This window comes from Aricia agestis, chromosome 6 (genome assembly GCF_905147365.1).
Source record: "Aricia agestis chromosome 6, ilAriAges1.1, whole genome shotgun sequence".
NCBI lineage: Eukaryota > Metazoa > Arthropoda > Insecta > Lepidoptera > Lycaenidae > Aricia > Aricia agestis.
The window spans coordinates 500,531-518,116 of NC_056411.1; the positions used below are offsets into that span (position 1 = coordinate 500,531).

The 17,586-nt window shown below is 38.8% G+C and overlaps 10 non-coding genes across 10 annotated transcripts; 7 read left to right on the forward strand and 3 right to left on the reverse strand.

The window, feature by feature from the left end:
* Positions 1–3,467: 3,467 nt before the first annotated feature.
* LOC121728484 lies at positions 3,468–3,585 on the forward strand. Its single transcript, XR_006035821.1, has one exon. It is a non-coding gene; the product is annotated as a U5 spliceosomal RNA (small nuclear RNA).
* Positions 3,586–5,608: 2,023 nt separating this feature from the next.
* Positions 5,609–5,727, reverse strand: LOC121728476. The gene has a single exon (XR_006035813.1). It is a non-coding gene; the product is annotated as a 5S ribosomal RNA (ribosomal RNA).
* A 431-nt stretch (positions 5,728–6,158) lies between these two features.
* LOC121728479 lies at positions 6,159–6,351 on the forward strand. The gene has a single exon (XR_006035816.1). It is a non-coding gene; the product is annotated as a U2 spliceosomal RNA (small nuclear RNA).
* A 2,087-nt stretch (positions 6,352–8,438) lies between these two features.
* LOC121728477 lies at positions 8,439–8,600 on the forward strand. The gene has a single exon (XR_006035814.1). It is a non-coding gene; the product is annotated as a U1 spliceosomal RNA (small nuclear RNA).
* A 770-nt stretch (positions 8,601–9,370) lies between these two features.
* LOC121728486 lies at positions 9,371–9,488 on the forward strand. Its single transcript, XR_006035823.1, has one exon. It is a non-coding gene; the product is annotated as a U5 spliceosomal RNA (small nuclear RNA).
* A 2,013-nt stretch (positions 9,489–11,501) lies between these two features.
* On the reverse strand, positions 11,502–11,620 carry LOC121728485. The gene has a single exon (XR_006035822.1). It is a non-coding gene; the product is annotated as a 5S ribosomal RNA (ribosomal RNA).
* Positions 11,621–12,051: 431 nt separating this feature from the next.
* On the forward strand, positions 12,052–12,244 carry LOC121728480. The gene has a single exon (XR_006035817.1). It is a non-coding gene; the product is annotated as a U2 spliceosomal RNA (small nuclear RNA).
* A 2,092-nt stretch (positions 12,245–14,336) lies between these two features.
* Positions 14,337–14,498, forward strand: LOC121728478. The gene has a single exon (XR_006035815.1). It is a non-coding gene; the product is annotated as a U1 spliceosomal RNA (small nuclear RNA).
* Positions 14,499–15,268: 770 nt separating this feature from the next.
* Positions 15,269–15,386, forward strand: LOC121728487. Its single transcript, XR_006035824.1, has one exon. It is a non-coding gene; the product is annotated as a U5 spliceosomal RNA (small nuclear RNA).
* A 2,023-nt stretch (positions 15,387–17,409) lies between these two features.
* Positions 17,410–17,528, reverse strand: LOC121728489. The gene has a single exon (XR_006035826.1). It is a non-coding gene; the product is annotated as a 5S ribosomal RNA (ribosomal RNA).
* Between the last annotated feature and the right edge of the window lie 58 nt (positions 17,529–17,586).

Sequence of the window (17,586 nt, forward strand, 5' to 3'; positions counted from 1 at the left end):
AAAAATGACTCCATTATGTCGCAATCGCAATAGCGCCAAAATACTACTGTCATAAACTTCACGGAAGACAATTCGCACAGCTCATACAACTGACAAGTCCAAGCCACTTAACTTGAAGAGTCTCTTATTTACAATCTACTTACGGTCTATTGTCCTTGCACCTACTACTCACTGCAATCCAATTTTCTTGTTATTTGCACGCACTACTCACTGCAATCCGAATCTCCTGTCACTGCAATCCGAGCTTCCTGTCACTGCAATCCGAGGGTCCCTGTCACTGCAGTCCGAGGGTCCTGTCACTTGCACTCACTAGTCACTTGGGTCCTGTCCACTCACTATTCACTGTTCCACCGCACTCACTATTCACTGGGTTCCTACCTTGTCCGCCGCACTCACTATTCACTGTCCACTACACTTACTACTCACTCACTTAGATCCCTGGTTTCATCCGAGGGTCCCTGTCACTGCAGTCCGAGGGTCCTGTCACTTGCACTCACTAGTCACTTGGGTCCTGTCCACTCACTATTCACTGTTCCACCGCACTCACTATTCACTGGGTTCCTACCTTGTCCGCCGCACTCACTATTCACTGTCCACTACACTTACTACTCACTCACTTAGATCCCTGGTTTCGGCACCATATGTTGCTGCGTAGGGTAACCTCAATGAAACCACCACACTGCTGTTGGAACTCGGTTTATTCGAAACTAACTCGGGCTTATATAGGCTCACATAAAGTTTTCGATAGCGCGATGTAGCGGACTACAAAATTTGTATAGTGCCATCTGTTATCACATCCTATAACTAAAATAACAACTATCGAACTAACAACTTCTATTTAACCTGCCTAGATATGAACCTATACTAGGTGGGATCTTTATATGTCAACGTTCTCAATTGGCAATATTATTTTGTGTACTTATGTCACCTGTCATACCTCTAATTCGTATTAAACATCCTGTAAACACAAAAATTCGTAGAGGCAGACATCCAGGGCTCTGACTTTTGTAGTTATCAATTTTTTAAGTTTTTTTTTATGATTTAAAAACTCTATATGAAGTGCACACTTGGCAGATTGAAATTGTTCGATTAAAAACCATGAGAAGGACCACGGAAAAATTGTCTGCCAGCATGTTGTCACTGCGTTTGCTATAGGCCTCTTGAATATCGTTGCTATTAGCAACTTGCTAAGCTACGGCAACGCCGCGGGTCGGTTGACGGCGGAAACTCGTGACCGCTTTTCCCATATGATTCTCATACAAGTCACTGCACTTTTTTTGGTAATTGTTTATATTTTTAGCACAATAAAAAGTAATGAGCCAAATTACTATTAAGTTTGCATTTCGGAATATTTCCACAGACTTTTCCGCGGAAAATCTGTATCGAAAGCTATATTTACTTAAATATACACGATCATGAAATACTCTTTCAAATTCATTGAATATGATTTTTACTGTGTATTTTTTTATTTGTAAGATCATATTATTAGTTACCAGCTATTACTTATTAGTTATTACTAATAACAGGTTGTTTACCTAATTAAAAATTATAGGGCGCAAACTATTCCAAAGCAATCATGTTCATGAGGTCTTCGAAATCCATGATGATGGAGAACGAATCATCCTTTTAAAAGTAATACCACAGACGAGTTTAGGTACCTAATCGACTGTACGACGTGAAAGTGGAGCTATGTATTAATTGGAAAATTAATTAATAGTTGAATCATGTAAACAAATATATTTTCAGCAACTATTCAACCGTACATGCAAAATAAAAATGGAAAATGAAGATATTGTACTTCATTATCAAAGAAAATTTTAATATGTAATAATATATTATACATATTTACTAGATTACGCCCGCAACTCCGTTGTGCCATAACTCTTTAGTCGCGCGGGTTCGGAAACCGTACATTTTACGGAGACAATAAGTATCCTATGTCCAGTGGCGTGACTATAGGGCTGGCAAAATGCCACGGGCCTCCGGCCCAAAAGGGCAACATTTTTTAAGTAAATATTGTTTTATTATTAACGTGACGATTTTTACTGATAGAGCCCCATCAATTTGCCACGGGCCCCGGATCTTATGTCACTGCCTATGTCCTTTTTCGGGACTCTTAACGATACATGGAGTTATCCATGCCAAATTTCAGCAAAATCTGTTCAGCAGTTTAGGCGTTAAGAGGTAACAGACAGACACATTTTCGCACTTATAATATTATTAGTAATATCAGTAATTAGTATATTAGAATGATAATAGTATAAATGCAAAAGTGAATATTGAAGGAAGAAGTATTGTTCTGAAATATTGAACCGACAATAATTTTATTTGTTATTTTTTATTAAGTATATCGTTTTTTAAATTACAATATATTATTACACAGTACCTGGATGACCGAGCTTTGCTCGGTATAGCAAACACTCATTGACTTCGTGTTACTTAATAACGCCATCTGCTGGTCGTTAAACCAATTAGTTGCTAACAAAATAGTATTATTATTCGCCAATAGATGTCAGGAAGAGTCATATTTTTCAGTTTATCGATTATCGATAAAACACGAATAAAAAGACATTTTCTGAAAATGATTCCTAGCTAGATCGATTTATCGCCCCCAAAACCCCCTATATACTAAATTTTATGAAAATCGTTGGAGCCGATTCCGAGATTTCAATTAAGTATATACTTACATATATACATATATATATGCATATATACAATGTGTCCCGACACCGGTGTCAGATCCTTTAAACCCATAATCTAAGGCATATTTTATCGACAAATTGGCTCTTAAATTTTTTCTCTCTCTCACGGCTGTAAAATGGCAGCCATTTTAGTTTTTTTCGGGCTTTCACACTAATCTGACCAGCACTTCTCATGTAAATATTCTATGTATATACAAAATGTCTCATTTGATAGCTTAATTTGTGACTACGCTTACACATGCAATATGTTATAAATTTCGTGGAATTAAACATAGAAAACCAAAAATTAAGAAAAAAAAATCAGTATTTTTTAATTAATGGCTTTTTGTAAAAAATCTAGCGCATTAGTCTGGTTCTTCCCCTTCATAGTTCATAATAATTCTTTAAAGCGCGGTACTAGTTTTGCTTGAAAACATATGATAAACAAAATACAGAAAATAATTTACAAATGCTCAGTTTTTGAAGTTTTTTGAAAATAATATGTAGTTTATCCATTTACCGTCTCTTTAGATTGGCAGTGCCAATTTGGCGGTTTGGCACTCTTTAAAATAAAATCGTCCAATCAACAATGATATCGATTAGATAAAATCCTGTCGAAGGAAAACAGAAATAACGAAATTTTATTTTTAAACTCGAACAGTCGCCACCTGGACCAGCCACTCACGAGTTAGACTCGTGCCTCGATAGATGGCGCCGACCCGCGTCATATACAAAGTATCGAAGTGTCGTCAGCCACAGACAAAACCGTCGCCACCGAATACCAAACAACTCTGGTTTCCCTTCAAAACGTATAAATCTTTCGCCTTTTACTAAAGATTTCCGTGGAGGGGAACACTCAAATGAGTCTTCTCATATTTTTGTTGCCTTGCGTTCGTCGTAAGGCTTATTAAATAAAAAATTAAATGTATTATAAACATAATTAATAATTTATGTTAGTCCAGGGGGATGAGATTATTGAGACGTATTAATTACTTAATAATAATTACACTACTTACCAGATTTTTAAGAAGCGCTTACACGAAGTATTTGCTCGGCGACACGAATGGAGCAATCTGGAGCAATTAGTGGAGCAATATGGAGCAATTTATTTCGTATCGCTCAATGTCATATCGCTCAGAAAATATACGATAGCCACATCACTCAATATTGTATTGCGCAATATTGCTGATTGTTGCCGCAAATTGCTTGATGTAGTCTGACGTCAAAGTTGACGAGAATTGACTGAATTTGAGCAATTTTAGTTGCCCGTATAAGCGCACCATAATACCAGGTTTTCACTTCAAAGTACGGCGCCCTGGTACGAGCAGAAAATACTTGCAAGTTGCAAGTATAAAAGTACGTGCTCAGGCGCGAACTTGAAACACAAAACATGAAAATACTTACATAGGAAAACAATCTAGTAATCTACATCTTAATAGGAATAAGAAACACAATCGCATTTATGAGTAAAAATACTTCGTACTTTAAAGTATTTTTATTTATTTACTTACACGATTTTGCTCCTCATTCTTATACATTTACAGATTGAATTCCTATGCAAGTATTTTCAGGGTGACTTACGGGGCTCGTCGTGTTTGCGAGTCGCAACTTGCAAGTTGCAACCCCGCGCCCGGCGCCCGAGGCGCGACTCGCCAGTCTAATGTCTATGATACTACCAAATACTTGCAAGTACCTAAGTACATAAGTCAAGCAAGCAGTAAATATAATAATATTATTATAAGTATTTGTTACAAAATGTTCTTAACGTGATAATGTTATCAGGATACGAGTATTAATAATGATTGTCATTAAAAATAACCTACTTAATTAAATGTCTTTTCATTTATTAATTTTAGTTCACTATTTATTGCAGGCATCTTGGCCCACATCTAACCTTTTATCTTACAGACTAATATAAGTACATAAGTATAATATTAATTATTCGACGTGGGGCGCGAGTCGCGACCAATGTTTGGAAGTCGTCCTTGGAATCTCCTGTAGATGACTTCAACCGCCATAACTCCTCCTTTTCAATCACCATTCACCGTAAAGGTGCTAAAATTCACTTTTTCTCTCTGCTCTCGATCCTCAAGACGAAGTGAATCTTGCTCACGGTCGTGGACCAGTGCAGCCTGAACACATACCTGAGCGTCGTCGCAGGAGTCTCACGGCTCAACAGCTGCTCGGGTCCTTCGGGTGCGGTGCCGCGATGTTTACGGACGACGGGTTTCTTCTTCTTCCTCTCGACTTTACTGAACCCGTCATCATCTTGCATCGCACTTTCGGTCCTTTCGGTTTTTGTCCTGCGGCCTGCCTGCGTGATCGCCTGTGCCCCTCGGCGACGGGTGATATTGAATGTTGATACATTAGATGACCTACATATTATTGAATTAACATTAATTAATTGCGAATTGCAATAGTTCACTACGTAGATGCCTGCAGTCTACCTCGAACTTCGGCGAACTCTTCTTTCAGGAACCTGATGTGAGTGATGTCCTTAAAGAGCTGTAGGAGGCTGCAGAGCATCACATCACATCCGGTGATGATTTCCTACACGCTTCTTTCGGTTACATGATCCATTCCTCCGTTGCGATGGCATGTTCGCGTTCGGTCCGAACGTCTGGATGAAGGTCAGCAACTCGTTGGCCACGAGCGCCATGGTCATTTTAATTGTTTAAAGTTTAAAAAAAGGATAAAGCAGTTTTAATAGCAATGATAGGATTTGAAGGACGAGTATCTTCCGTCCCAACTCCCAACTCCCAGCTGCTGGACACCGTAAATTTCCGAAGAAAACACCTAAACATCGATTTTAGTATAATCATAGTTCATCTTTATAGGAAGATGGGACTAAAATTGGGGAATATGTCAAAGATAAAATATTAAAAAATATTAAACTATAATGGTAAATGGTATACAAAATACGAAAAAGCCAACATCACGCGGTATTCCCAGGCGGTCACCCATCCAAGTACTAACCGCGCCCGACGTTGCTTAACTTCGGTGATCGGACGAGAACCGGTGTATTCAACGTGGTATGGACGTTGGCGATTATTAGGATGATTTTTCGAGTTTAGTACCTCAATACTACTCAATAGCAGAAGCGGGTCCCTTATAAAATCGTTTTGTTGTCCATCCATCGATCCAAGCATCCAAGTGAAAAGTCTGACAAGACAAATCATTTCGTGTTTTAGCGAATTCAAAGCATTGAAACTGCTTCATTATAGTATGCTTAGCTCATTAAGTAATAATATTTTTATGAAAATAAAAATAAAAATTAACCTCTCGTGATAGGCTTTATCAAATGGCTCGATGTAATATTTCATGCGGCTCTTCTAACTACAAAAGACATCAGAGCTTGACGGCGAGCATAATAGTTTTTACGATAGATGTCGCTACGTCCCCGCAGACAGATGTCTAGATCGCGCTATCGAAAGCGCGAGCCTCCCGTATATAGGGCTCCGCAGAGAGGTGACTGGTATCGCTTCTCGGCCTTTTGGCTAAGATCAAAGTGTAGTATCTGTTCTTTTCAGCTTAATATCTGAAAGTTCCCGCACTGCGGGACCAGTATATTAAACTGATTTTTGTACCACGACGGGATGTTCGGGGCTCGCTCCACTCCCGTCACGGGTTGGCCCGGCATTGCAGTGCCGCCGGGATCGGCCCACATAATCTTATTACTATTCTTGTTAAAATATACTAAAGCCTAGTGCCAACAAACATGGTCAGTAATGCGTATCTCAATCTGCGTAAAGTGCGTATTAACAAAGTAAAAGATCATAAATAAAGTGAAATTGAAACTTATTGTCAGTTAATGATTAGTGATATGACAATAACACAAATAAGTTCAGTACAATATTATTATTGACTAGCTGTTGCCCGCAACTTCGTCCGCGTGAATGTATGTTATTAAAATCGAGTTTTTTTTTCTTGTCTCCCTAACGTTGTCAGGGCTTGTTGTCATCTTTTATCTTTATATACTTACTTATTATACCATAAAATATTCAATTATTATAACATACTACATAAAAGTTCTTAACATACAAACTTATAAAAATTTCAAAAGTTGACTACAATACGACGATTCAATAATTCCGTTCCGATAAAAATTACTATTTAAAAATGTCAAAATTAAAAACAATAAATATAAAATACGGCACAACATTCAACTACCCTAATATCACAGCTTAACAATCACAATAATTTACTAGAATTTCTTTTGTTTGTTACACACACTATCCTCTTACAAAAAGAGAGGAACAAATCTCTCTTTTTACCCCCCAGGATGGCAGGCAGATTCTCACCCGTCATCGATGTGCCCAATTTTTGCTCAATATCATATCTATTGCTAGCAAAAATTGGACACTCGAGTAACAGGTGAGAAACCGTCTCCTCAACTCCTGGCTGACACAGGCACGACGGATCCTCCTTCAGCTTGAATCTGTGCAAGTAGAAGGCGAATCCACCGTGTCCAGTCAGAATTTGTGTGGTGTGGTGTGTGATGTCTATCTTTTTGACTATTTTGTATGCAGCAGCAGCGCTTGGGAAGAAGAGCTTCGTAACTCTGGCCGTCCCTCCCACTTCGTATCTCCTGTCCCATATTTCAATCGTATCCTCTCTCAAAATACGCTTAACGAATGAAACAGGACACAGATCGTAGTCAGGTTTCCTTCTCAATCTCAGCGCGGCATCCTTGGCAGTCTCATAAAATCGAGATTTAGAAAATTGAACACCCATCTACGACTATTTTATTTGGATCTATATTACACACGAAATTTTTAATTTACATTAAAGACCCAGGAAACTTGAACCTCAGATACTTATCGTTTTGATACAAACAAAACAAGAACAAAAAAATAATTTTAAAATTCTGACCACAAACAGCAAAGTAAACATTAACTCCTCCTTTTTTGAATGTCGGTTAAAAAAAGTATTAAGGACGTTGACCAGGGATGTAAGGTCATGCCAAATTTCATTGAAATCGGTCCAACGGATTCAGAGATTATCCTGTGCAAACAGACAAACAGACAAACAGACAGAGAAACAAAAATTTTAAAAACAGTTATAATGTTAAAAGTTCTATTACTCTTCTAACATGCCCCTAAATCGTTTTTTCAAGATTATTTTCAATGTACAAAAATTTTACCCCTACGATTTTATTATAAGTATAGTATAACATCCCGTGAAATCAATCTCGATCTCTAATCTAAGTGAATGACCATATTTTTCTTTAGAGAGGTTCATGCCATAAGCCTAAGGCTTGCATAGAATGCCTATACTATGTTATGTATGTTACTTATTATACTTGGAGATTCAGTTCGGGGGACATTGCTAACATGAAATAATTCTAAATTCGTGTGAGTTACGAATTTTGTGCACATATTATAGTGACGCTAACGCCTCATATTATGGTTGTAATAATATGCTTTTATTTTACTCTTTTCTTCCACCCCATTTTGACTGCAAACTGCAATATTATGTTATCATCAAATAATTGATCGCTGTTTTGTTTTGTTTTTCATCGCATTAGACGCAGGGCTTATACGTAAGCTCGAATTGTGCTTTCCTGTTACCTGTAGCTCAATCCTTCTATTTATAACAAAGCCCTCTTTCGGTAACTGTTAGCGACGAGTTATAGTAAGCGAACATGTTTTCGGATTCTCCTACTAGAGGTCACTCTCAGATTGTGGCGTATTTCTACATCGCGCTATCGAAAACGCGGCCCGGACAATGACTAACGCGCGGTTCGTCGGAGAAAGCATACTTACCTGGCGTAGGGGATACCGTGATCAAGAAGGCGGTTCCCCCAGAGCGAGGCCCTTCCATTGCACTGCGGTCGGGTTGACCTCTGCGATTATCCCTAATGCGGATAACTCGGACGCGTTATTTTTGGTAGTGGGGACTGCGTACGCGCCGTCCCCTTCATCACAATAGACATAACGACTAGTAGTTCGACTGCAAAGAGACGGACATGTTTCAATATCTGTCAAATTCGTCGGGTTTCACTAGGATTATAAACGGAATGTGCCTCGCGCTGGCTGATTTAATTTATTTTTAAATATTTAAAATAAAGATTTCAAAATTGGATTCTGACAATTTTAATCTCATGTGCTAAAACACAAACAACAATACGACCAAAGAGGAACACGTCCAGCGAATATGTCATAGTTTTAAATTCGTAGGTAACAAGTTAACAACCCTAGCGACGATTTTCGTCATAATACGCCAAATTTAAAAATTTCAACATCAGTTCTAAGTCGGCATACTCTATCATTCTGTCTACTCTGCCTTCATAGTACATAATAATTCTTTAAAGCGCGGTACTAGTTTTGCTTGAAAACATATGATAAAAAAAATACAGAAAATAATTTACAAATGCTCAGTTTTTGAAGTTTTTTGAAAATAATATGTAGTTTATCCATTTACCGTCTCTTTAGATTGGCAGTGCCAATTTGGCGGTTTGGCACTCTTTAAAATAAAATCGTCCAATCAACAATGATATCGATTAGATAAAATCCTGTCGAAGGAAAACAGAAATAACGAAATTTTATTTTTAAACTCGAACAGTCGCCACCTGGACCAGCCACTCACGAGTTAGACTCGTGCCTCGATAGATGGCGCCGACCCGCGTCATATACAAAGTATCGAAGTGTCGTCAGCCACAGACAAAACCGTCGCCACCGAATACCAAACAACTCTGGTTTCCCTTCAAAACGTATAAATCTTTCGCCTTTTACTAAAGATTTCCGTGGAGGGGAACACTCAAATGAGTCTTCTCATATTTTTGTTGCCTTGCGTTCGTCGTAAGGCTTATTAAATAAAAAATTAAATGTATTATAAACATAATTAATAATTTATGTTAGTCCAGGGGGATGAGATTATTGAGACGTATTAATTACTTAATAATAATTACACTACTTACCAGATTTTTAAGAAGCGCTTACACGAAGTATTTGCTCGGCGACACGAATGGAGCAATCTGGAGCAATTAGTGGAGCAATATGGAGCAATTTATTTCGTATCGCTCAATGTCATATCGCTCAGAAAATATACGATAGCCACATCACTCAATATTGTATTGCGCAATATTGCTGATTGTTGCCGCAAATTGCTTGATGTAGTCTGACGTCAAAGTTGACGAGAATTGACTGAATTTGAGCAATTTTAGTTGCCCGTATAAGCGCACCATAATACCAGGTTTTCACTTCAAAGTACGGCGCCCTGGTACGAGCAGAAAATACTTGCAAGTTGCAAGTATAAAAGTACGTGCTCAGGCGCGAACTTGAAACACAAAACATGAAAATACTTACATAGGAAAACAATCTAGTAATCTACATCTTAATAGGAATAAGAAACACAATCGCATTTATGAGTAAAAATACTTCGTACTTTAAAGTATTTTTATTTATTTACTTACACGATTTTGCTCCTCATTCTTATACATTTACAGATTGAATTCCTATGCAAGTATTTTCAGGGTGACTTACGGGGCTCGTCGTGTTTGCGAGTCGCAACTTGCAAGTTGCAACCCCGCGCCCGGCGCCCGAGGCGCGACTCGCCAGTCTAATGTCTATGATACTACCAAATACTTGCAAGTACCTAAGTACATAAGTCAAGCAAGCAGTAAATATAATAATATTATTATAAGTATTTGTTACAAAATGTTCTTAACGTGATAATGTTATCAGGATACGAGTATTAATAATGATTGTCATTAAAAATAACCTACTTAATTAAATGTCTTTTCATTTATTAATTTTAGTTCACTATTTATTGCAGGCATCTTGGCCCACATCTAACCTTTTATCTTACAGACTAATATAAGTACATAAGTATAATATTAATTATTCGACGTGGGGCGCGAGTCGCGACCAATGTTTGGAAGTCGTCCTTGGAATCTCCTGTAGATGACTTCAACCGCCATAACTCCTCCTTTTCAATCACCATTCACCGTAAAGGTGCTAAAATTCACTTTTTCTCTCTGCTCTCGATCCTCAAGACGAAGTGAATCTTGCTCACGGTCGTGGACCAGTGCAGCCTGAACACATACCTGAGCGTCGTCGCAGGAGTCTCACGGCTCAACAGCTGCTCGGGTCCTTCGGGTGCGGTGCCGCGATGTTTACGGACGACGGGTTTCTTCTTCTTCCTCTCGACTTTACTGAACCCGTCATCATCTTGCATCGCACTTTCGGTCCTTTCGGTTTTTGTCCTGCGGCCTGCCTGCGTGATCGCCTGTGCCCCTCGGCGACGGGTGATATTGAATGTTGATACATTAGATGACCTACATATTATTGAATTAACATTAATTAATTGCGAATTGCAATAGTTCACTACGTAGATGCCTGCAGTCTACCTCGAACTTCGGCGAACTCTTCTTTCAGGAACCTGATGTGAGTGATGTCCTTAAAGAGCTGTAGGAGGCTGCAGAGCATCACATCACATCCGGTGATGATTTCCTACACGCTTCTTTCGGTTACATGATCCATTCCTCCGTTGCGATGGCATGTTCGCGTTCGGTCCGAACGTCTGGATGAAGGTCAGCAACTCGTTGGCCACGAGCGCCATGGTCATTTTAATTGTTTAAAGTTTAAAAAAAGGATAAAGCAGTTTTAATAGCAATGATAGGATTTGAAGGACGAGTATCTTCCGTCCCAACTCCCAACTCCCAGCTGCTGGACACCGTAAATTTCCGAAGAAAACACCTAAACATCGATTTTAGTATAATCATAGTTCATCTTTATAGGAAGATGGGACTAAAAGTGGGGAATATGTCAAAGATAAAATATTAAACTATAATGGTAAATGGTATACAAAATACGAAAAAGCCAACATCACGCGGTATTCCCAGGCGGTCACCCATCCAAGTACTAACCGCGCCCGACGTTGCTTAACTTCGGTGATCGGACGAGAACCGGTGTATTCAACGTGGTATGGACGTTGGCGATTATTAGGATGATTTTTCGAGTTTAGTACCTCAATACTACTCAATAGCAGAAGCGGGTCCCTTATAAAATCGTTTTGTTGTCCATCCATCGATCCAAGCATCCAAGTGAAAAGTCTGACAAGACAAATCATTTCGTGTTTTAGCGAATTCAAAGCATTGAAACTGCTTCATTATAGTATGCTTAGCTCATTAAGTAATAATATTTTTATGAAAATAAAAATAAAAATTAACCTCTCGTGATAGGCTTTATCAAATGGCTCGATGTAATATTTCATGCGGCTCTTCTAACTACAAAAGACATCAGAGCTTGACGGCGAGCATAATAGTTTTTACGATAGATGTCGCTACGTCCCCGCAGACAGATGTCTAGATCGCGCTATCGAAAGCGCGAGCCTCCCGTATATAGGGCTCCGCAGAGAGGTGACTGGTATCGCTTCTCGGCCTTTTGGCTAAGATCAAAGTGTAGTATCTGTTCTTTTCAGCTTAATATCTGAAAGTTCCCGCACTGCGGGACCAGTATATTAAACTGATTTTTGTACCACGACGGGATGTTCGGGGCTCGCTCCACTCCCGTCACGGGTTGGCCCGGCATTGCAGTGCCGCCGGGATCGGCCCACATAATCTTATTACTATTCTTGTTAAAATATACTAAAGCCTAGTGCCAACAAACATGGTCAGTAATGCGTATCTCAATCTGCGTAAAGTGCGTATTAACAAAGTAAAAGATCATAAATAAAGTGAAATTGAAACTTATTGTCAGTTAATGATTAGTGATATGACAATAACACAAATAAGTTCAGTACAATATTATTATTGACTAGCTGTTGCCCGCAACTTCGTCCGCGTGAATGTATGTTATTAAAATCGAGTTTTTTTTTCTTGTCTCCCTAACGTTGTCAGGGCTTGTTGTCATCTTTTATCTTTATATACTTACTTATTATACCATAAAATATTCAATTATTATAACATACTACATAAAAGTTCTTAACATACAAACTTATAAAAATTTCAAAAGTTGACTACAATACGACGATTCAATAATTCCGTTCCGATAAAAATTACTATTTAAAAATGTCAAAATTAAAAACAATAAATATAAAATACGGCACAACATTCAACTACCCTAATATCACAGCTTAACAATCACAATAATTTACTAGAATTTCTTTTGTTTGTTACACACACTATCCTCTTACAAAAAGAGAGGAACAAATCTCTCTTTTTACCCCCCAGGATGGCAGGCAGATTCTCACCCGTCATCGATGTGCCCAATTTTTGCTCAATATCATATCTATTGCTAGCAAAAATTGGACACTCGAGTAACAGGTGAGAAACCGTCTCCTCAACTCCTGGCTGACACAGGCACGACGGATCCTCCTTCAGCTTGAATCTGTGCAAGTAGAAGGCGAATCCACCGTGTCCAGTCAGAATTTGTGTGGTGTGGTGTGTGGTGTGATGTCTATCTTTTTGACTATTTTGTATGCAGCAGCAGCGCTTGGGAAGAAGAGCTTCGTAACTCTGGCCGTCCCTCCCACTTCGTATCTCCTGTCCCATATTTCAATCGTATCCTCTCTCAAAATACGCTTAACGAATGAAACAGGACACAGATCGTAGTCAGGTTTCCTTCTCAATCTCAGCGCGGCATCCTTGGCAGTCTCATAAAATCGAGATTTAGAAAATTGAACACCCATCTACGACTATTTTATTTGGATCTATATTACACACGAAATTTTTAATTTACATTAAAGACCCAGGAAACTTGAACCTCAGATACTTATCGTTTTGATACAAACAAAACAAGAACAAAAAAATAATTTTAAAATTCTGACCACAAACAGCAAAGTAAACATTAACTCCTCCTTTTTTGAATGTCGGTTAAAAAAAGTATTAAGGACGTTGACCAGGGATGTAAGGTCATGCCAAATTTCATTGAAATCGGTCCAACGGATTCAGAGATTATCCTGTGCAAACAGACAAACAGACAAACAGACAGAGAAACAAAAATTTTAAAAACAGTTATAATGTTAAAAGTTCTATTACTCTTCTAACATGCCCCTAAATCGTTTTTTCAAGATTATTTTCAATGTACAAAAATTTTACCCCTACGATTTTATTATAAGTATAGTATAACATCCCGTGAAATCAATCTCGATCTCTAATCTAAGTGAATGACCATATTTTTCTTTAGAGAGGTTCATGCCATAAGCCTAAGGCTTGCATAGAATGCCTATACTATGTTATGTATGTTACTTATTATACTTGGAGATTCAGTTCGGGGGACATTGCTAACATGAAATAATTCTAAATTCGCGTGAGTTACGAATTTTGTGCACATATTATAGTGACGCTAACGCCTCATATTATGGTTGTAATAATATGCTTTTATTTTACTCTTTTCTTCCACCCCATTTTGACTGCAAACTGCAATATTATGTTATCATCAAATAATTGATCGCTGTTTTGTTTTGTTTTTCATCGTATTAGACGCAGGGCTTATACGTAAGCTCGAATTGTGCTTTCCTGTTACCTGTAGCTCAATCCTTCTATTTATAACAAAGCCCTCTTTCGGTAACTGTTAGCGACGAGTTATAGTAAGCGAACATGTTTTCGGATTCTCCTACTAGAGGTCACTCTCAGATTGTGGCGTATTTCTACATCGCGCTATCGAAAACGCGGCCCGGACAATGACTAACGCGCGGTTCGTCGGAGAAAGCATACTTACCTGGCGTAGGGGATACCGTGATCAAGAAGGCGGTTCCCCCAGAGCGAGGCCCTTCCATTGCACTGCGGTCGGGTTGACCTCTGCGATTATCCCTAATGCGGATAACTCGGACGCGTTATTTTTGGTAGTGGGGACTGCGTACGCGCCGTCCCCTTCATCACAATAGACATAACGACTAGTAGTTCGACTGCAAAGAGACGGACATGTTTCAATATCTGTCAAATTCGTCGGGTTTCACTAGGATTATAAACGGAATGTGCCTCGCGCTGGCTGATTTAATTTATTTTTAAATATTTAAAATAAAGATTTCAAAATTGGATTCTGACAATTTTAATCTCATGTGCTAAAACACAAACAACAATACGACCAAAGAGGAACACGTCCAGCGAATATGTCATAGTTTTAAATTCGTAGGTAACAAGTTAACAACCCTAGCGACGATTTTCGTCATAATACGCCAAATTTAAAAATTTCAACATCAGTTCTAAGTCGGCATACTCTATCATTCTGTCTACTCTGCCTTCATAGTACATAATAATTCTTTAAAGCGCGGTACTAGTTTTGCTTGAAAACATATGATAAAAAAAATACAGAAAATAATTTACAAATGCTCAGTTTTTGAAGTTTTTTGAAAATAATATGTAGTTTATCCATTTACCGTCTCTTTAGATTGGCAGTGCCAATTTGGCGGTTTGGCACTCTTTAAAATAAAATCGTCCAATCAACAATGATATCGATTAGATAAAATCCTGTCGAAGGAAAACAGAAATAACGAAATTTTATTTTTAAACTCGAACAGTCGCCACCTGGACCAGCCACTCACGAGTTAGACTCGTGCCTCGATAGATGGCGCCGACCCGCGTCATATACAAAGTATCGAAGTGTCGTCAGCCACAGACAAAACCGTCGCCACCGAATACCAAACAACTCTGGTTTCCCTTCAAAACGTATAAATCTTTCGCCTTTTACTAAAGATTTCCGTGGAGGGGAACACTCAAATGAGTCTTCTCATATTTTTGTTGCCTTGCGTTCGTCGTAAGGCTTATTAAATAAAAAATTAAATGTATTATAAACATAATTAATAATTTATGTTAGTCCAGGGGGATGAGATTATTGAGACGTATTAATTACTTAATAATAATTACACTACTTACCAGATTTTTAAGAAGCGCTTACACGAAGTATTTGCTCGGCGACACGAATGGAGCAATCTGGAGCAATTAGTGGAGCAATATGGAGCAATTTATTTCGTATCGCTCAATGTCATATCGCTCAGAAAATATACGATAGCCACATCACTCAATATTGTATTGCGCAATATTGCTGATTGTTGCCGCAAATTGCTTGATGTAGTCTGACGTCAAAGTTGACGAGAATTGACTGAATTTGAGCAATTTTAGTTGCCCGTATAAGCGCACCATAATACCAGGTTTTCACTTCAAAGTACGGCGCCCTGGTACGAGCAGAAAATACTTGCAAGTTGCAAGTATAAAAGTACGTGCTCAGGCGCGAACTTGAAACACAAAACATGAAAATACTTACATAGGAAAACAATCTAGTAATCTACATCTTAATAGGAATAAGAAACACAATCGCATTTATGAGTAAAAATACTTCGTACTTTAAAGTATTTTTATTTATTTACTTACACGATTTTGCTCCTCATTCTTATACATTTACAGATTGAATTCCTATGCAAGTATTTTCAGGGTGACTTACGGGGCTCGTCGTGTTTGCGAGTCGCAACTTGCAAGTTGCAACCCCGCGCCCGGCGCCCGAGGCGCGACTCGCCAGTCTAATGTCTATGATACTACCAAATACTTGCAAGTACCTAAGTACATAAGTCAAGCAAGCAGTAAATATAATAATATTATTATAAGTATTTGTTACAAAATTTTCTTAACGTGATAATGTTATCAGGATACGAGTATTAATAATGATTGTCATTAAAAATAACCTACTTAATTAAATGTCTTTTCATTTATTAATTTTAGTTCACTATTTATTGCAGGCATCTTGGCCCACATCTAACCTTTTATCTTACAGACTAATATAAGTACATAAGTATAATATTAATTATTCGACGTGGGGCGCGAGTCGCGACCAATGTTTGGAAGTCGTCCTTGGAATCTCCTGTAGATGACTTCAACCGCCATAACTCCTCCTTTTCAATCACCATTCACCGTAAAGGTGCTAAAATTCACTTTTTCTCTCTGCTCTCGATCCTCAAGACGAAGTGAATCTTGCTCACGGTCGTGGACCAGTGCAGCCTGAACACATACCTGAGCGTCGTCGCAGGAGTCTCACGGCTCAACAGCTGCTCGGGTCCTTCGGGTGCGGTGCCGCGATGTTTACGGACGACGGGTTTCTTCTTCTTCCTCTCGACTTTACTGAACCCGTCATCATCTTGCATCGCACTTTCGGTCCTTTCGGTTTTTGTCCTGCGGCCTGCCTGCGTGATCGCCTGTGCCCCTCGGCGACGGGTGATATTGAATGTTGATACATTAGATGACCTACATATTATTGAATTAACATTAATTAATTGCGAATTGCAATAGTTCACTACGCAGATGCCTGCAGTCTACCTCGAACTTCGGCGAACTCTTCTTTCAGGAACCTGATGTGAGTGATGTCCTTAAAGAGCTGTAGGAGGCTGCAGAGCATCACATCACATCCGGTGATGATTTCCTACACGCTTCTTTCGGTTACATGATCCATTCCTCCGTTGCGATGGCATGTTCGCGTTCGGTCCGAACGTCTGGATGAAGGTCAGCAACTCGTTGGCCACGAGCGCCATGGTCATTTTAATTGTTTAAAGTTTAAAAAAAGGATAAAGCAGTTTTAATAGCAATGATAGGATTTGAAGGACGAGTACCTTCCGTCCCAACTCCCAACTCCCAGCTGCTGGACACCGTAAATTTCCGAAGAAAACACCTAAACATCGATTTTAGTATAATCATAGTTCATCTTTATAGGAAGATGGGACTAAAATTGGGGAATATGTCAAAGATAAAATATTAAAAAATATTAAACTATAATGGTAAATGGTATACAAAATACGAAAAAGCCAACATCACGCGGTATTCCCAGGCGGTCACCCATCCAAGTACTAACCGCGCCCGACGTTGCTTAACTTCGGTGATCGGACGAGAACCGGTGTATTCAACGTGGTATGGACGTTGGCGATTATTAGGATGATTTTTCGAGTTTAGTACCTCAATACTACTCAATAGCAGAAGCGG